The 17378-nt window shown below is 39.3% G+C and overlaps 36 non-coding genes across 36 annotated transcripts; all 36 read right to left on the bottom strand.

Annotated features, from left to right (window-relative positions):
- Positions 1 to 340: 340 nt before the first annotated feature.
- Positions 341 to 422, bottom strand: TRNAS-UGA (transfer RNA serine (anticodon UGA)). Its single transcript has one exon. It is a non-coding gene; the product is annotated as a tRNA-Ser (tRNA).
- Positions 423 to 712: 290 nt separating this feature from the next.
- TRNAS-CGA (transfer RNA serine (anticodon CGA)) lies at positions 713 to 794 on the bottom strand. The gene has a single exon. It is a non-coding gene; the product is annotated as a tRNA-Ser (tRNA).
- A 460-nt stretch (positions 795 to 1254) lies between these two features.
- Positions 1255 to 1336, bottom strand: TRNAS-UGA (transfer RNA serine (anticodon UGA)). Its single transcript has one exon. It is a non-coding gene; the product is annotated as a tRNA-Ser (tRNA).
- A 290-nt stretch (positions 1337 to 1626) lies between these two features.
- On the bottom strand, positions 1627 to 1708 carry TRNAS-CGA (transfer RNA serine (anticodon CGA)). The gene has a single exon. It is a non-coding gene; the product is annotated as a tRNA-Ser (tRNA).
- A 465-nt stretch (positions 1709 to 2173) lies between these two features.
- Positions 2174 to 2255, bottom strand: TRNAS-UGA (transfer RNA serine (anticodon UGA)). The gene has a single exon. It is a non-coding gene; the product is annotated as a tRNA-Ser (tRNA).
- A 290-nt stretch (positions 2256 to 2545) lies between these two features.
- Positions 2546 to 2627, bottom strand: TRNAS-CGA (transfer RNA serine (anticodon CGA)). Its single transcript has one exon. It is a non-coding gene; the product is annotated as a tRNA-Ser (tRNA).
- A 463-nt stretch (positions 2628 to 3090) lies between these two features.
- On the bottom strand, positions 3091 to 3172 carry TRNAS-UGA (transfer RNA serine (anticodon UGA)). The gene has a single exon. It is a non-coding gene; the product is annotated as a tRNA-Ser (tRNA).
- Positions 3173 to 3462: 290 nt separating this feature from the next.
- TRNAS-CGA (transfer RNA serine (anticodon CGA)) lies at positions 3463 to 3544 on the bottom strand. Its single transcript has one exon. It is a non-coding gene; the product is annotated as a tRNA-Ser (tRNA).
- Positions 3545 to 4004: 460 nt separating this feature from the next.
- TRNAS-UGA (transfer RNA serine (anticodon UGA)) lies at positions 4005 to 4086 on the bottom strand. Its single transcript has one exon. It is a non-coding gene; the product is annotated as a tRNA-Ser (tRNA).
- Positions 4087 to 4376: 290 nt separating this feature from the next.
- TRNAS-CGA (transfer RNA serine (anticodon CGA)) lies at positions 4377 to 4458 on the bottom strand. Its single transcript has one exon. It is a non-coding gene; the product is annotated as a tRNA-Ser (tRNA).
- A 463-nt stretch (positions 4459 to 4921) lies between these two features.
- On the bottom strand, positions 4922 to 5003 carry TRNAS-UGA (transfer RNA serine (anticodon UGA)). The gene has a single exon. It is a non-coding gene; the product is annotated as a tRNA-Ser (tRNA).
- Positions 5004 to 5645: 642 nt separating this feature from the next.
- On the bottom strand, positions 5646 to 5727 carry TRNAS-UGA (transfer RNA serine (anticodon UGA)). The gene has a single exon. It is a non-coding gene; the product is annotated as a tRNA-Ser (tRNA).
- Positions 5728 to 6017: 290 nt separating this feature from the next.
- Positions 6018 to 6099, bottom strand: TRNAS-CGA (transfer RNA serine (anticodon CGA)). Its single transcript has one exon. It is a non-coding gene; the product is annotated as a tRNA-Ser (tRNA).
- A 463-nt stretch (positions 6100 to 6562) lies between these two features.
- Positions 6563 to 6644, bottom strand: TRNAS-UGA (transfer RNA serine (anticodon UGA)). Its single transcript has one exon. It is a non-coding gene; the product is annotated as a tRNA-Ser (tRNA).
- A 290-nt stretch (positions 6645 to 6934) lies between these two features.
- TRNAS-CGA (transfer RNA serine (anticodon CGA)) lies at positions 6935 to 7016 on the bottom strand. Its single transcript has one exon. It is a non-coding gene; the product is annotated as a tRNA-Ser (tRNA).
- Positions 7017 to 7476: 460 nt separating this feature from the next.
- On the bottom strand, positions 7477 to 7558 carry TRNAS-UGA (transfer RNA serine (anticodon UGA)). Its single transcript has one exon. It is a non-coding gene; the product is annotated as a tRNA-Ser (tRNA).
- Positions 7559 to 7848: 290 nt separating this feature from the next.
- TRNAS-CGA (transfer RNA serine (anticodon CGA)) lies at positions 7849 to 7930 on the bottom strand. The gene has a single exon. It is a non-coding gene; the product is annotated as a tRNA-Ser (tRNA).
- Positions 7931 to 8395: 465 nt separating this feature from the next.
- TRNAS-UGA (transfer RNA serine (anticodon UGA)) lies at positions 8396 to 8477 on the bottom strand. Its single transcript has one exon. It is a non-coding gene; the product is annotated as a tRNA-Ser (tRNA).
- A 290-nt stretch (positions 8478 to 8767) lies between these two features.
- Positions 8768 to 8849, bottom strand: TRNAS-CGA (transfer RNA serine (anticodon CGA)). Its single transcript has one exon. It is a non-coding gene; the product is annotated as a tRNA-Ser (tRNA).
- Positions 8850 to 9312: 463 nt separating this feature from the next.
- Positions 9313 to 9394, bottom strand: TRNAS-UGA (transfer RNA serine (anticodon UGA)). Its single transcript has one exon. It is a non-coding gene; the product is annotated as a tRNA-Ser (tRNA).
- Positions 9395 to 9684: 290 nt separating this feature from the next.
- Positions 9685 to 9766, bottom strand: TRNAS-CGA (transfer RNA serine (anticodon CGA)). The gene has a single exon. It is a non-coding gene; the product is annotated as a tRNA-Ser (tRNA).
- Positions 9767 to 10226: 460 nt separating this feature from the next.
- Positions 10227 to 10308, bottom strand: TRNAS-UGA (transfer RNA serine (anticodon UGA)). Its single transcript has one exon. It is a non-coding gene; the product is annotated as a tRNA-Ser (tRNA).
- A 290-nt stretch (positions 10309 to 10598) lies between these two features.
- On the bottom strand, positions 10599 to 10680 carry TRNAS-CGA (transfer RNA serine (anticodon CGA)). The gene has a single exon. It is a non-coding gene; the product is annotated as a tRNA-Ser (tRNA).
- Positions 10681 to 11143: 463 nt separating this feature from the next.
- Positions 11144 to 11225, bottom strand: TRNAS-UGA (transfer RNA serine (anticodon UGA)). The gene has a single exon. It is a non-coding gene; the product is annotated as a tRNA-Ser (tRNA).
- Positions 11226 to 11867: 642 nt separating this feature from the next.
- TRNAS-UGA (transfer RNA serine (anticodon UGA)) lies at positions 11868 to 11949 on the bottom strand. Its single transcript has one exon. It is a non-coding gene; the product is annotated as a tRNA-Ser (tRNA).
- A 290-nt stretch (positions 11950 to 12239) lies between these two features.
- TRNAS-CGA (transfer RNA serine (anticodon CGA)) lies at positions 12240 to 12321 on the bottom strand. Its single transcript has one exon. It is a non-coding gene; the product is annotated as a tRNA-Ser (tRNA).
- Positions 12322 to 12784: 463 nt separating this feature from the next.
- Positions 12785 to 12866, bottom strand: TRNAS-UGA (transfer RNA serine (anticodon UGA)). The gene has a single exon. It is a non-coding gene; the product is annotated as a tRNA-Ser (tRNA).
- A 290-nt stretch (positions 12867 to 13156) lies between these two features.
- Positions 13157 to 13238, bottom strand: TRNAS-CGA (transfer RNA serine (anticodon CGA)). The gene has a single exon. It is a non-coding gene; the product is annotated as a tRNA-Ser (tRNA).
- Positions 13239 to 13701: 463 nt separating this feature from the next.
- TRNAS-UGA (transfer RNA serine (anticodon UGA)) lies at positions 13702 to 13783 on the bottom strand. Its single transcript has one exon. It is a non-coding gene; the product is annotated as a tRNA-Ser (tRNA).
- A 290-nt stretch (positions 13784 to 14073) lies between these two features.
- On the bottom strand, positions 14074 to 14155 carry TRNAS-CGA (transfer RNA serine (anticodon CGA)). Its single transcript has one exon. It is a non-coding gene; the product is annotated as a tRNA-Ser (tRNA).
- Positions 14156 to 14618: 463 nt separating this feature from the next.
- TRNAS-UGA (transfer RNA serine (anticodon UGA)) lies at positions 14619 to 14700 on the bottom strand. Its single transcript has one exon. It is a non-coding gene; the product is annotated as a tRNA-Ser (tRNA).
- A 290-nt stretch (positions 14701 to 14990) lies between these two features.
- On the bottom strand, positions 14991 to 15072 carry TRNAS-CGA (transfer RNA serine (anticodon CGA)). The gene has a single exon. It is a non-coding gene; the product is annotated as a tRNA-Ser (tRNA).
- Positions 15073 to 15535: 463 nt separating this feature from the next.
- On the bottom strand, positions 15536 to 15617 carry TRNAS-UGA (transfer RNA serine (anticodon UGA)). Its single transcript has one exon. It is a non-coding gene; the product is annotated as a tRNA-Ser (tRNA).
- Positions 15618 to 15907: 290 nt separating this feature from the next.
- On the bottom strand, positions 15908 to 15989 carry TRNAS-CGA (transfer RNA serine (anticodon CGA)). Its single transcript has one exon. It is a non-coding gene; the product is annotated as a tRNA-Ser (tRNA).
- A 463-nt stretch (positions 15990 to 16452) lies between these two features.
- On the bottom strand, positions 16453 to 16534 carry TRNAS-UGA (transfer RNA serine (anticodon UGA)). Its single transcript has one exon. It is a non-coding gene; the product is annotated as a tRNA-Ser (tRNA).
- Positions 16535 to 17176: 642 nt separating this feature from the next.
- On the bottom strand, positions 17177 to 17258 carry TRNAS-UGA (transfer RNA serine (anticodon UGA)). The gene has a single exon. It is a non-coding gene; the product is annotated as a tRNA-Ser (tRNA).
- Positions 17259 to 17378: the final 120 nt, after the last annotated feature.

A 17378-nucleotide genomic window follows, 5' to 3' on the forward strand; every position in this document is an offset into this window, starting at 1 on the left:
AAGGGATGGCCACGCTGGGGATAAAAGGGGTCTATAGGAGAGACTGAGGCTGCTGCTGGAGTCGGGGTCTTCGCCTGTCAAGTTACAACTGTGTCTTCAAAAAAGACTCATCAAAAGGCAGTGTCTCCTGGAGTCGTAACAACTGGTGTCAGAAGTGCTGATATCATTATGTCACGATATAACCGGTGAAAAAACCCACCTGAAGCGACTTTGGATGATGAGGAAGACGACGAAGAGGAGACCCCCCCCCCTCTAACGAATATCTTAAGTTTATTAGTCCGGTCCATTAACCTCAAATTGCTTATAAACATTGAAAAAAGAAAGTGAGAGAACTTCAAAACGTCATGGACAGGATTTGAACCTGTGCGGGGAGACCCCATTGGATTTCAAGTCCAACACCTTAACCACTCGGCCACCATGACACTGTAACCTACGTTCCTCTAACATATCTGAGTTTCTTAGTCTCATCCAATAACTCAAAATGCTTTGTAAACATCTTAAAAATATGTGACAACACTTAAAACCATCATGGACAGGATTTGAATGTGTGTGGCCAATTCCGATTTGAAATCAAGTCGAACGCCTGAACTAATTGGCCACCATGACACCTTGATCCATGTGTTCCTCTAAAGAATATCTAAGTTCATTAATCCGGTCCATTAACATCAAAATTACGTATAAACTTCTCACAATAAGTGAGAAAACTTCAAATCGTCATGGACAGGATTTGAACCTGTGCGGGGAGACCCCATTGGATTTCGAGTCCAACGCCTTAACCACTCGGCCAACATGACACTGAAACTGATATTCCTCTAACAGGTATCTGAGTTTCCTAGTCTATTCCAATATCTCAAAATTCCTTATAAACCTCACAAAAATACGTGAGAACACTTCAAAAAATAAGATTTTAATCTGTGTGGATATACCCAATTCGATATCAAGTCGAATGCCTTAACTACTCGGCCACCATGACACCCTGATGCAGGTGTTCTAACGAATATCTAAGTTTATTCAATAACCTCAAATTACTTATTAACATCTAAAAAATACGTGAAAAACTCAAATCGGCTAACAACAGGATTTGAACGTGTATGACCATACCCAATTGGAAATCAAGCCTAACGCCTGAACTACTTGGCCACCAGAATACCTTGATCCATGTGGTCCTCTAACGAATATCTAAGTGTATTAATCTGGTCCATTAACCTCAAATTACTTAGAAACATTGAAAAAATAAGTGAGAGAACTTCAAAACGTCATGGACAGGATTTGAACCTGTGCGGGGAGACCCCATTGGATTTCAAGTCCAACGCCTTAACCACTCGGCCACCATGACACTGTCACCTACGATCCTCTAACATATCTGGGTTTCTTAGTCTCATCCAATAACTCAAAATGCTTCGTAAACATCTCAAAAATATGTGAGAACACTTAAAACCATCATCGACAGGATTTGAATGTGTGTGGCCAATCCCGATTGGAAATCAAGTCAAATGCATTAACTACTTGGCCACCATGACACCTTGATCCATGTGTTCCTCTAACGAATATCTAAGTTTATTAGTTCGGTCCATTAACATCAAAATTAAGTATAAACTTCTCACAATAAGTGAGAAAACTTCAAATCGTCATGGACAGGATTTGAACCTGTGCGGGGAGACCCCATTGGATTTCGAGTCCAACGCCTTAACCACTCGGCCACCATGACACTGAAACTGATATTCCTCTAACAGGTATCTAAGTTTCATAGTCTATTCCAACATCTCAAAATTCCTTATAAACGTCACAAAAATACGTGAGAACACTTCAAAGGATGAGATTTTAATCTGTGTGGATATACCCCATTCGATATTAAGTCGAATGTCTTAACTACTCGGCCACCATGACACCCTGATGCAGGTGTTTTTCTAGCGAATATCTAAGTTTATTCAATGACCTCAAATTACTTATAAACATCTCAAAAATACGTGAAAAACTCAAATCGGCTAACAACAGGATTTGAATGTGTATGAACATTCCCAATTGGAAATCACGTCTAACGCCTGAACTACTTGGCCACCAGAATACCTTGATCCACGTGTTCCTCTAACGAATATCTTAAGTTTATTAGTCCGGTCCATAAACCTCAAATTGCTTATAAACATTGAAAAAAGAAAGTGAGAGAACTTCAAAACGTCATGGACAGGATTTGAACCTGTGCAGGGAGACCCCATTGGATTTCAAGTCCAACACCTTAACCACCCGGCCACCATGACACTGTAACCTACGTTCCTCTAACATATCTGAGTTTCTTAGTCTCATCCAATAACTCAAAATGCTTTGTAAACATCTTCAAAATATGTGACAACACTTAAAACCATCATCGACAGGATTTGAATGTGTGTGGCCAATTCCGATTTGAAATCAAGTCGAACGCCTGAACTAATTGGCCACCATGACACCTTGATCCATGTGTTCCTCTAAAGAATATCTAAGTTCATTAATCCGGTCCATTAACATCAAAATTAAGTATAAACTTCTCACAATAAGTGAGAAAACTTCAAATCGTCATGGACAGGATTTGAACCTGTGCGGGGAGACCCCATTGGATTTCGAGTCCAACGCCTTAACCACTCGGCCACCATGACACTGAAACTGATATTCCTCTAACAGGTATCTAAGTTTCATAGTCTATTCCAACATCTCAAAATTCCTTATAAACGTCACAAAAATACGTGAGAACACTTCAAAGGATGAGATTTTAATCTGTGTGGATATACCCCATTCGATATTAAGTCGAATGTCTTAACTACTCGGCCACCATGACACCCTGATGCAGGTGTTTTTCTAGCGAATATCTAAGTTTATTCAATAACTTCAAATTACTTATAAACATCTCAAAAATACGTGAAAAACTCAAATCGGCTAACAACAGGATTTGAATGTGTATGAACATTCCCAATTGGAAATCACGTCTAACGCCTGAACTACTTGGCCACCAGAATACCTTGATCCATGTGTTCCTCTAACGAATATCTAAGTGTATTTGTAAGGTCCATTAACCTCAAATTACTTATAAACATTGAAAAAATAAGTGAGAAAACTTCAAAACGTCATGGACAGGATTTGAACCTGTGCGGGGAGACCCCATTGGATTTCAAGTCCAACGCCTTAACCACTCGGCCACCATGACACTGTCACCTACGTTCCTCTAACATATCTGAGTTTCTTAGTCTCATACAATAACTCAAAATGCTTCGTAAACATCTCAAACATATGTGAGAACACTTCAAATGATCATCGACAGGATTTGAATGTGTGTGGCCAATTCCAATTGGAAATCAAGTCGAACACCTGAACTACTTGGCCACCATGACACCTTGATCCATGTGTTCCTCTAACGAATATCTAAGTTCATTAATCCGGTCCATTAACATCAAAATTACGTATAAACTTCTCACAATAAGTGAGAAAACTTCAAATCGTCATGGACAGGATTTGAACCTGTGCAGGGAGACCCCATTGGATTTCGAGTCCAACGCCTTAACCACTCGGCCACCATGACACTTAAACTGATATTCCTCTAACAGGTATCTGAGTTTCATAGTCTATTCCAATATCTCAAAATTCCTTATGAACCTCACAAAAATACGTGAGAACACTTCAAAGAATAAGATTTTAATCTGTGTGGATATACCCAATTCGATATCAAGTCGAATGCCTTAACTACTCGGCCACCATGACACCCTGATGCAGGTGTTCTAACGAATATCTAAGTTAATTCAATAACCTCAAATTACTTATAAACATCTAAAAAATACGTGAAAAACTCAAATCGGTTAACAACAGGATTTGAATGTGTATGACCATACCCAATTGGAAATCAAGCCTAACGCCTGAACTACTTGGCCACCAGAATACCTTGATCCATGTGGTCATCTAACGAATATCTAAGTGTATTAATCTGGTCCATTAACCTCAAATTACTTAGAAACATTGAAAAAATAAGTGAGAGAACTTCAAAACGTCATGGACAGGATTTGAACCTGTGCGGGGAGACCCCATTGGATTTCAAGTCCAACGCCTTAACCACTCGGCCACCATGACACTGTCACCTACGATCCTCTAACATATCTGGGTTTCTTAGTCTCATCCAATAACTCAAAATGCTTCGTAAACATCTCAAAAATATGTGAGAACACTTAAAACCATCATCAACAGGATTTGAATGTGTGTGGCCAATCCCGATTGGACATCAAGTCAAATGCATTAACTACTTGGCCACCATGACACCTTGATCCATGTGTTCCTCTAACGAATATCTAAGTTTATTAGTTCGGTCCATTAACATCAAAATTAAGTATAAACTTCTCACAATAAGTGAGAAAACTTCAAATCGTCATGGACAGGATTTGAACCTGTGCGGGGAGACCCCATTGGATTTCGAGTCCAACGCCTTAACCACTCGGCCACCATGACACTGAAACTGATATTCCTCTAACATGTATCTGAGTTTCATAGTCTATTCCAACATCTCAAAATTCCTTATAAACGTCACAAAAATACGTGAGAACACTTCAAAGGATAAGATTTTAATCTGTGTGGATATACCCCATTCGATATTAAGTCGAATATCTTAACTACTCGGCCACCATGACACCCTGATGCAGGTGTTTTTCTAGCGAATATCTAAGTTTATTCAATAACCTCAAATTACTTATAAACATCTCAAAAATACGTGAAAAACTCAAATCGGCTAACAACAGGATTTGAATGTGTATGAACGTACCCAATTGGAAATCACGTCTAACGCCTGAACTACTTGGCCACCAGAATACCTTGATCCATGTGTTCCTCTAACGAATATCTAAGTGTATTAGTAAGGTCCATTAACCTCAAATTACTTATAAACATTGAAAAAATAAGTGAGAAAACTTCAAAACGTCATGGACAGGATTTGAATCTGTGCGGGGAGACCCCATTGGATTTCAAGTCCAACGCCTTAACCACTCGGCAACCATGACACTGTCGCCTACGTTCCTCTAACATATCTGAGTTTCTTAGTCTCATACAACAACTCAAAATGCTTCGTAAACATCTCAAACATATGTGAGGACACTTAAAACCATCATCGACAGGATTTGAATGTGTGTGGCCAATTCCAATTGGAAATCAAGTCGAACGCCTGAACAACTTGGCCACCATGACACCTTGATCCTTGTGTTCCTCTAGCGAATATCTAAGTTAATTAGTCCGGTCCATTAACATCAAAATTACGTCTAAACTTCTCACAATAAGTGAGAAAACTTCAAACCGTCATGGACGGGGAGACCCCATTGGATTTGGAGTCCAACGCCTTAACCACTCGGCCACCATGACACTGAAACCGATATTCCTCTAACAGGTATCTGAGTTTCTTAGTCCAATAACTCAAAATATTTCGTAAACATCTAAAAAATATGTGAGAACTCTTTAAACCATCATCGACAGGATTTGAATGTGTGTGGCCAATTCCGATTGGAAATCAAGTCGAACGCCTGAACTACTTGGCCACCATGACACCTTGATCCATGTGTTCCTCTAACGAATATCTAAGTGTATTAGTCCGGTCCATTAACCTCAAATTACTTATAAACATTGAAAAAATAAGTGAGAGAACTTCAAAACGTCATGGACAGGATTTGAACCTGTGCGGGGAGACCCCATTGGATTTCAAGTCCAACGCCTTAACCACTCGGCCACCATGACACTGTCACCTACGATCCTCTAACATATCTGGGTTTCTTAGTCTCATCCAATAACTCAAAATGCTTCGTAAACATCTCAAAAATTTGTGAGAACACTTAAAACCATCATCGACAGGATTTGAATGTGTGTGGCCAATCCCGATTGGAAATCAAGTCAAATGCATTAACTACTTGGCCACCATGACACCTTGATCCATGTGTTCCTCTAACGAATATCTAAGTTTATTAGTTCGGTCCATTAACATCAAAATTAAGTATAAACTTCTCACAATAAGTGAGAAAACTTCAAATCGTCATGGACAGGATTTGAACCTGTGCGGGGAGACCCCATTGGATTTCGAGTCCAACGCCTTAACCACTCAGCCACCATGACACTGAAACTGCTATTCCTCTAACATGTATCTGAGTTTCATAGTCTATTCCAACATCTCAAAATTCCTTATAAACGTCACAAAAATACGTGAGAACACTTCAAAGGATAAGATTTTAATCTGTGTGGATATACCCCATTCGATATTAAGTCGAATATCTTAACTACTCGGCCACCATGACACCCTGATGCAGGTGTTTTTCTAGCGAATATCTAAGTTTATTCAATAACCTCAAATTACTTATAAACATCTCAAAAATACGTGAAAAACTCAAATCGGCTAACAACAAGATTTGAATGTGTATGAACGTACCCAATTGGAAATCACGTCTAACGCCTGAACTACTTGGCCACCAGAATACCTTGATCCATGTGTTCCTCTAACGAATATCTAAGTGTATTAGTAAGGTCCATTAACCTCAAATTACTTATAAACATTGAAAAAATAAGTGAGAAAACTTCAAAACGTCATGGACAGGATTTGAATCTGTGCGGGGAGACCCCATTGGATTTCAAGTCCAACGCCTTAACCACTCGGCAACCATGACACTGTCGCCTACGTTCCTCTAACATATCTGAGTTTCTTAGTCTCATACAACAACTCAAAATGCTTCGTAAACATCTCAAACATATGTGAGAACACTTAAAACCATCATCGACAGGATTTGAATGTGTGTGGCCAATTCCAATTGGAAATCAAGTCGAACGCCTGAACAACTTGGCCACCATGACACCTTGATACTTGTGTTCCTCTAGCGAATATCTAAGTTTATTAGTCCGGTCCATTAACATCAAAATTACGTCTAAACTTCTCACAATAAGTGAGAAAACTTCAAACCGTCATGGACAGGATATGAACCTGTGCGGGGAGACCCCATTGGATTTCGAGTCCAACGCCTTAACCACTCGGCCACCATGACACTGAAACCGATATTCCTCTAAGGGGTATCTGAGTTTCATAGTCTATTCCAACATCTCAAAATTCCTTATAAACGTCACAAAAATACGTGAGAACACTTCAAAGGATAAGATTTTAATCAATGTGGATATACCCAATTCGATATCAAGTCGAATGCCTTAACTACTCGGCCACCATGACACCCTGATGCAGGTGTTCTAACGAATATCTAAGTTTATTCAATAACCTCAAATTACTTATTAACATCTAAAAAATACGTGAAAAACTCAAATCGGCTAACAACAGGATTTGAACGTGTATGACCATACCCAATTGGAAATCAAGCCTAACGCCTGAACTACTTGGCCACCAGAATACCTTGATCCATGTGGTCCTCTAACGAATATCTAAGTGTATTAATCTGGTCCATTAACCTCAAATTACTTAGAAACATTGAAAAAATAAGTGAGAGAACTTCAAAACGTCATGGACAGGATTTGAACCTGTGCGGGGAGACCCCATTGGATTTCAAGTCCAACGCCTTAACCACTCGGCCACCATGACACTGTCACCTACGATCCTCTAACATATCTGGGTTTCTTAGTCTCATCCAATAACTCAAAATGCTTCGTAAACATCTCAAAAATATGTGAGAACACTTAAAACCATCATCGACAGGATTTGAATGTGTGTGGCCAATCCCGATTGGAAATCAAGTCAAATGCATTAACTACTTGGCCACCATGACACCTTGATCCATGTGTTCCTCTAACGAATATCTAAGTTTATTAGTTCGGTCCATTAACATCAAAATTAAGTATAAACTTCTCACAATAAGTGAGAAAACTTCAAATCGTCATGGACAGGATTTGAACCTGTGCGGGGAGACCCCATTGGATTTCGAGTCCAACGCCTTAACCACTCGGCCACCATGACACTGAAACTGATATTCCTCTAACAGGTATCTAAGTTTCATAGTCTATTCCAACATCTCAAAATTCCTTATAAACGTCACAAAAATACGTGAGAACACTTCAAAGGATGAGATTTTAATCTGTGTGGATATACCCCATTCGATATTAAGTCGAATGTCTTAACTACTCGGCCACCATGACACCCTGATGCAGGTGTTTTTCTAGCGAATATCTAAGTTTATTCAATGACCTCAAATTACTTATAAACATCTCAAAAATACGTGAAAAACTCAAATCGGCTAACAACAGGATTTGAATGTGTATGAACATTCCCAATTGGAAATCACGTCTAACGCCTGAACTACTTGGCCACCAGAATACCTTGATCCACGTGTTCCTCTAACGAATATCTTAAGTTTATTAGTCCGGTCCATAAACCTCAAATTGCTTATAAACATTGAAAAAAGAAAGTGAGAGAACTTCAAAACGTCATGGACAGGATTTGAACCTGTGCAGGGAGACCCCATTGGATTTCAAGTCCAACACCTTAACCACCCGGCCACCATGACACTGTAACCTACGTTCCTCTAACATATCTGAGTTTCTTAGTCTCATCCAATAACTCAAAATGCTTTGTAAACATCTTCAAAATATGTGACAACACTTAAAACCATCATCGACAGGATTTGAATGTGTGTGGCCAATTCCGATTTGAAATCAAGTCGAACGCCTGAACTAATTGGCCACCATGACACCTTGATCCATGTGTTCCTCTAAAGAATATCTAAGTTCATTAATCCGGTCCATTAACATCAAAATTAAGTATAAACTTCTCACAATAAGTGAGAAAACTTCAAATCGTCATGGACAGGATTTGAACCTGTGCGGGGAGACCCCATTGGATTTCGAGTCCAACGCCTTAACCACTCGGCCACCATGACACTGAAACTGATATTCCTCTAACAGGTATCTAAGTTTCATAGTCTATTCCAACATCTCAAAATTCCTTATAAACGTCACAAAAATACGTGAGAACACTTCAAAGGATGAGATTTTAATCTGTGTGGATATACCCCATTCGATATTAAGTCGAATGTCTTAACTACTCGGCCACCATGACACCCTGATGCAGGTGTTTTTCTAGCGAATATCTAAGTTTATTCAATAACTTCAAATTACTTATAAACATCTCAAAAATACGTGAAAAACTCAAATCGGCTAACAACAGGATTTGAATGTGTATGAACATTCCCAATTGGAAATCACGTCTAACGCCTGAACTACTTGGCCACCAGAATACCTTGATCCATGTGTTCCTCTAACGAATATCTAAGTGTATTTGTAAGGTCCATTAACCTCAAATTACTTATAAACATTGAAAAAATAAGTGAGAAAACTTCAAAACGTCATGGACAGGATTTGAACCTGTGCGGGGAGACCCCATTGGATTTCAAGTCCAACGCCTTAACCACTCGGCCACCATGACACTGTCACCTACGTTCCTCTAACATATCTGAGTTTCTTAGTCTCATACAATAACTCAAAATGCTTCGTAAACATCTCAAACATATGTGAGAACACTTCAAATGATCATCGACAGGATTTGAATGTGTGTGGCCAATTCCAATTGGAAATCAAGTCGAACACCTGAACGACTTGGCCACCATGACACCTTGATCCATGTGTTCCTCTAACGAATATCTAAGTTCATTAATCCGGTCCATTAACATCAAAATTACGTATAAACTTCTCACAATAAGTGAGAAAACTTCAAATCGTCATGGACAGGATTTGAACCTGTGCAGGGAGACCCCATTGGATTTCGAGTCCAACGCCTTAACCACTCGGCCACCATGACACTTAAACTGATATTCCTCTAACAGGTATCTGAGTTTCATAGTCTATTCCAATATCTCAAAATTCCTTATGAACCTCACAAAAATACGTGAGAACACTTCAAAGAATAAGATTTTAATCTGTGTGGATATACCCAATTCGATATCAAGTCGAATGCCTTAACTACTCGGCCACCATGACACCCTGATGCAGGTGTTCTAACGAATATCTAAGTTTATTCAATAACCTCAAATTACTTATAAACATCTAAAAAATACGTGAAAAACTCAAATCGGTTAACAACAGGATTTGAATGTGTATGACCATACCCAATTGGAAATCAAGCCTAACGCCTGAACTACTTGGCCACCAGAATACCTTGATCCATGTGGTCATCTAACGAATATCTAAGTGTATTAATCTGGTCCATTAACCTCAAATTACTTAGAAACATTGAAAAAATAAGTGAGAGAACTTCAAAACGTCATGGACAGGATTTGAACCTGTGCGGGGAGACCCCATTGGATTTCAAGTCCAACGCCTTAACCACTCGGCCACCATGACACTGTCACCTACGATCCTCTAACATATCTGGGTTTCTTAGTCTCATCCAATAACTCAAAATGCTTCGTAAACATCTCAAAAATATGTGAGAACACTTAAAACCATCATCAACAGGATTTGAATGTGTGTGGCCAATCCCGATTGGACATCAAGTCAAATGCATTAACTACTTGGCCACCATGACACCTTGATCCATGTGTTCCTCTAACGAATATCTAAGTTTATTAGTTCGGTCCATTAACATCAAAATTAAGTATAAACTTCTCACAATAAGTGAGAAAACTTCAAATCGTCATGGACAGGATTTGAACCTGTGCGGGGAGACCCCATTGGATTTCGAGTCCAACGCCTTAACCACTCGGCCACCATGACACTGAAACTGATATTCCTCTAACATGTATCTGAGTTTCATAGTCTATTCCAACATCTCAAAATTCCTTATAAACGTCACAAAAATACGTGAGAACACTTCAAAGGATAAGATTTTAATCTGTGTGGATATACCCCATTCGATATTAAGTCGAATATCTTAACTACTCGGCCACCATGACACCCTGATGCAGGTGTTTTTCTAGCGAATATCTAAGTTTATTCAATAACCTCAAATTACTTATAAACATCTCAAAAATACGTGAAAAACTCAAATCGGCTAACAACAGGATTTGAATGTGTATGAACGTACCCAATTGGAAATCACGTCTAACGCCTGAACTACTTGGCCACCAGAATACCTTGATCCATGTGTTCCTCTAACGAATATCTAAGTGTATTAGTAAGGTCCATTAACCTCAAATTACTTATAAACATTGAAAAAATAAGTGAGAAAACTTCAAAACGTCATGGACAGGATTTGAATCTGTGCGGGGAGACCCCATTGGATTTCAAGTCCAACGCCTTAACCACTCGGCAACCATGACACTGTCGCCTACGTTCCTCTAACATATCTGAGTTTCTTAGTCTCATACAACAACTCAAAATGCTTCGTAAACATCTCAAACATATGTGAGGACACTTAAAACCATCATCGACAGGATTTGAATGTGTGTGGCCAATTCCAATTGGAAATCAAGTCGAACGCCTGAACAACTTGGCCACCATGACACCTTGATCCTTGTGTTCCTCTAGCGAATATCTAAGTTAATTAGTCCGGTCCATTAACATCAAAATTACGTCTAAACTTCTCACAATAAGTGAGAAAACTTCAAACCGTCATGGACGGGGAGACCCCATTGGATTTGGAGTCCAACGCCTTAACCACTCGGCCACCATGACACTGAAACCGATATTCCTCTAACAGGTATCTGAGTTTCTTAGTCCAATAACTCAAAATATTTCGTAAACATCTAAAAAATATGTGAGAACTCTTTAAACCATCATCGACAGGATTTGAATGTGTGTGGCCAATTCCGATTGGAAATCAAGTCGAACGCCTGAACTACTTGGCCACCATGACACCTTGATCCATGTGTTCCTCTAACGAATATCTAAGTGTATTAGTCCGGTCCATTAACCTCAAATTACTTATAAACATTGAAAAAATAAGTGAGAGAACTTCAAAACGTCATGGACAGGATTTGAACCTGTGCGGGGAGACCCCATTGGATTTCAAGTCCAACGCCTTAACCACTCGGCCACCATGACACTGTCACCTACGATCCTCTAACATATCTGGGTTTCTTAGTCTCATCCAATAACTCAAAATGCTTCGTAAACATCTCAAAAATATGTGAGAACACTTAAAACCATCATCGACAGGATTTGAATGTGTGTGGCCAATCCCGATTGGAAATCAAGTCAAATGCATTAACTACTTGGCCACCATGACACCTTGATCCATGTGTTCCTCTAACGAATATCTAAGTTTATTAGTTCGGTCCATTAACATCAAAATTAAGTATAAACTTCTCACAATAAGTGAGAAAACTTCAAATCGTCATGGACAGGATTTGAACCTGTGCGGGGAGACCCCATTGGATTTCGAGTCCAACGCCTTAACCACTCGGCCACCATGACACTGAAACTGATATTCCTCTAACATGTATCTGAGTTTCATAGTCTATTCCAACATCTCAAAATTCCTTATAAACGTCACAAAAATACGTGAGAACACTTCAAAGGATAAGATTTTAATCTGTGTGGATATACCCCATTCGATATTAAGTCGAATATCTTAACTACTCGGCCACCATGACACCCTGATGCAGGTGTTTTTCTAGCGAATATCTAAGTTTATTCAATAACCTCAAATTACTTATAAACATCTCAAAAATACGTGAAAAACTCAAATCGGCTAACAACAAGATTTGAATGTGTATGAACGTACCCAATTGGAAATCACGTCTAACGCCTGAACTACTTGGCCACCAGAATACCTTGATCCATGTGTTCCTCTAACGAATATCTAAGTGTATTAGTAAGGTCCATTAACCTCAAATTACTTATAAACATTGAAAAAATAAGTGAGAAAACTTCAAAACGTCATGGACAGGATTTGAATCTGTGCGGGGAGACCCCATTGGATTTCAAGTCCAACGCCTTAACCACTCGGCAACCATGACACTGTCGCCTACGTTCCTCTAACATATCTGAGTTTCTTAGTCTCATACAACAACTCAAAATGCTTCGTAAACATCTCAAACATATGTGAGAACACTTAAAACCATCATCGACAGGATTTGAATGTGTGTGGCCAATTCCAATTGGAAATCAAGTCGAACGCCTGAACAACTTGGCCACCATGACACCTTGATACTTGTGTTCCTCTAGCGAATATCTAAGTTTATTAGTCCGGTCCATTAACATCAAAATTACGTCTAAACTTCTCACAATAAGTGAGAAAACTTCAAACCGTCATGGACAGGATATGAACCTGTGCGGGGAGACCCCATTGGATTTCGAGTCCAACGCCTTAACCACTCGGCCACCATGACACTGAAACTGATATTCCTCTAACATGTATCTGAGTTTCATAGTCTATTCCAACATCTCAAAATTCCTTATAAACGTCACAAAAATACGTGAGAACACTTCAAAGGATAAGATTTTAATCTGTGTGGATATACCCCATTCGATATTAAGTCGAATATCTTAACTACTCGGCCACCATGACACCCTGATGCAGGTGTTTTTCTAGCGAATATCTAAGTTTATTCAATAACCTCAAATTACTTATAAACATCTCAAAAATACGTGAAAAACTCAAATCGGCTAACAACAAGATTTGAATGTGTATGAACGTACCCAATTGGAAATCACGTCTAACGCCTGAACTACTTGGCCACCAGAATACCTTGATCCATGTGTTCCTCTAACGAATATCTAAGTGTATTAGTAAGGTCCATTAACCTCAAATTACTTATAAACATTGAAAAAATAAGTGAGAAAACTTCAAAACGTCATGGACAGGATTTGAATCTGTGCGGGGAGACCCCATTGGATTTCAAGTCCAACGCCTTAACCACTCGGCAACCATGACACTGTCGCCTACGTTCCTCTAACATATCTGAGTTTCTTAGTCTCATACAACAACTCAAAATGCTTCGTAAACATCTCAAACATATGTGAGAACACTTAAAACCATCATCGACAGGATTTGAATGTGTGTGGCCAATTCCAATTGGAAATCAAGTCGAACGCCTGAACAACTTGGCCACCATGACACCTTGATACTTGTGTTCCTCTAGCGAATATCTAAGTTTATTAGTCCGGTCCATTAACATCAAAATTACGTCTAAACTTCTCACAATAAGTGAGAAAACTTCAAACCGTCATGGACAGGATATGAACCTGTGCGGGGAGACCCCATTGGATTTCGAGTCCAACGCCTTAACCACTCGGCCACCATGACACTGAAACTGATATTCCTCTAACATGTATCTGAGTTTCATAGTCTATTCCAACATCTCAAAATTCCTTATAAACGTCACAAAAATACGTGAGAACACTTCAAAGGATAAGATTTTAATCTGTGTGGATATACCCCATTCGATATTAAGTCGAATATCTTAACTACTCGGCCACCATGACACCCTGATGCAGGTGTTTTTCTAGCGAATATCTAAGTTTATTCAATAACCTCAAATTACTTATAAACATCTCAAAAATACGTGAAAAACTCAAATCGGCTAACAACAAGATTTGAATGTGTATGAACGTACCCAATTGGAAATCACGTCTAACGCCTGAACTACTTGGCCACCAGAATACCTTGATCCATGTGTTCCTCTAACGAATATCTAAGTGTATTAGTAAGGTCCATTAACCTCAAATTACTTATAAACATTGAAAAAATAAGTGAGAAAACTTCAAAACGTCATGGACAGGATTTGAATCTGTGCGGGGAGACCCCATTGGATTTCAAGTCCAACGCCTTAACCACTCGGCAACCATGACACTGTCGCCTACGTTCCTCTAACATATCTGAGTTTCTTAGTCTCATACAACAACTCAAAATGCTTCGTAAACATCTCAAACATATGTGAGAACACTTAAAACCATCACCGACAGGATTTGAATGTGTGTGGCCAATTCCAATTGGAAATCAAGTCGAACGCCTGAACAACTTGGCCACCATGACACCTTGATCCTTGTGTTCCTCTAGCGAATATCTAAGTTTATTAGTCCGGTCCATTAACATCAAAATTACGTCTAAACTTCTCACAATAAGTGAGAAAACTTCAAACCGTCATGGACAGGATATGAACCTGTGCGGGGAGACCCCATTGGATTTCGAGTCCAACGCCTTAACCACTCGGCCACCATGACACTGAAACCGATATTCCTCTAAGGGGTATCTGAGTTTCATAGTCTATTCCAACATCTCAAAATTCCTTATAAACGTCACAAAAATACGTGAGAACACTTCAAAGGATAAGATTTTAATCAATGTGGATATACCCAATTCGATATCAAGTCGAATGCCTTAACTACTCGGCCACCATGACACCCTGATGCAGGTGTTTTTCTAGCGAATATCTAAGTTTATTCAATAACCTCAAATTACTTATAAACATCTCAAAAATACGTGAAAAACTCAAATCGGCTAACAACAGGATTTGAATGTGTATGACCATACCCAATTGGAAATCAAGTCTAACGCCTGAACTACTTGCACACCAGAATACCTTGATCCATGTGTTCCTCTAACGAATATCTAAGTGTATTAGTCCGGTCCATTAACCTCAAATTACTTATAAACATTTAAAAAATAAGTGAGAGAACTTCAAAACGTCATGGACAGGATTTGAACCTGTGCGGGGAGACCCTATTGGATTTCAAGTCCAACGCCTTAACCACTCGGCCACCATGACACGGTCACCTACGATCCTCTAACATATCTGAGTTTCTAAGTCTCATCCAATAACTCAAAATGCTTCGTAAACATCTCAAAAATATGTGAGAACACTTAAAACCATCATCGACAGGATTTGAATGTGTGTGGCCAATCCCGATTGGAAATCAAGTCAAATGCATTAACTACTTGGCCACCATGACACCTTGATCCATGTGTTCCTCTAACGAATATCTAAGTTTATTAGTTCGGTCCATTAACATCAAAATTACGTATAAACTTCTCACAATAAGTGAGAAAACTTCAAACCGTCATGGACAGGATTTGAACCTGTGCGGGGAGACCCCATTGGATTTCGAGTCCAACGCCTTAACCACTCGGCCACCATGACACTGAAACCGATATTCCTCTAAGAGATATCTGAGTTTCATAGTCTATTCCAACATCTCAAAATTCCTTATAAACGTCACAAAAATACGTGAGAACACTTCAAAGGATAAGATTTTAATCTATGTGGATATACCCAATTCGATATCAAGTCGAATGCCTTAACTACTCGGCCACCATGACACCCTGATGCAGGTGTTTTTCTAGCGAATATCTAAGTTTATTCAATAACCTCAAATTACTTATAAACATCTCAAAAATACGTGAAAAACTCAAATCGGCTAACAACAGGATTTGAATGTGTATGAACGTACCCAATTGGAAATCACGTCTAACGCCTGAACTACTTGGCCACCAGAATACCTTGATCCATGTGTTCCTCTAACGAATATATAAGTGTATTAGTAAGGTCCATTAACCTCAAATTACTTATAAACATTGAAAAAATAAGTGAGAAAACTTCAAAACGTCATGGACAGGATTTGAATCTGTGCGGGGAGACCCCATTGGATTTCAAGTCCAACGCCTTAACCACTCGGCAACCATGACACTGTCGCCTACGTTCCTCTAACATATCTGAGTTTCTTAGTCTCATACAACAACTCAAAATGCTTCGTAAACATCTCAAACATATGTGAGGACACTTAAAACCATCATCGACAGGATTTGAATGTGTGTGGCCAATTCCAATTGGAAATCAAGTCGAACGCCTGAACAACTTGGCCACCATGACACCTTGATCCTTGTGTTCCTCTAGCGAATATCTAAGTTAATTAGTCCGGTCCATTAACATCAAAATTACGTCTAAACTTCTCACAATAAGTGAGAAAACTTCAAACCGTCATGGACGGGGAGACCCCATTGGATTTGGAGTCCAACGCCTTAACCACTCGGCCACCATGACACTGAAACCGATATTCCTCTAACAGGTATCTGAGTTTCTTAGTCCAATAACTCAAAATATTTCGTAAACATCTAAAAAATATGTGAGAACTCTTTAAACCATCATCGACAGGATTTGAATGTGTGTGGCCAATTCCGATTGGAAATCAAGTCGAACGCCTGAACTACTTGGCCACCATGACACCTTGATCCATGTGTTCCTCTAACGAATATCTAAGTGTATTAGTCCGGTCCATTAACCTCAAATTACTTATAAACATTGAAAAAATAAGTGAGAGAACTTCAAAACGTCATGGACAGGATTTGAACCTGTGCGGGGAGACCCCATTGGATTTCAAGTCCAACGCCTTAACCACTCGGCCACCATGACACTGTCACCTACGATCCTCTAACATATCTGGGTTTCTTAGTCTCATCCAATAACTCAAAATGCTTCGTAAACATCTCAAAAATATGTGAGAACACTTAAAACCATCATCGACAGGATTTG

The sequence above is a fragment of the Lethenteron reissneri genome, chromosome 60 (assembly GCF_015708825.2).
Source record: "Lethenteron reissneri isolate LAM-NWPU_2019-01 chromosome 60, ASM1570882v1, whole genome shotgun sequence".
Taxonomy (NCBI): domain Eukaryota; kingdom Metazoa; phylum Chordata; class Hyperoartia; order Petromyzontiformes; family Petromyzontidae; genus Lethenteron; species Lethenteron reissneri.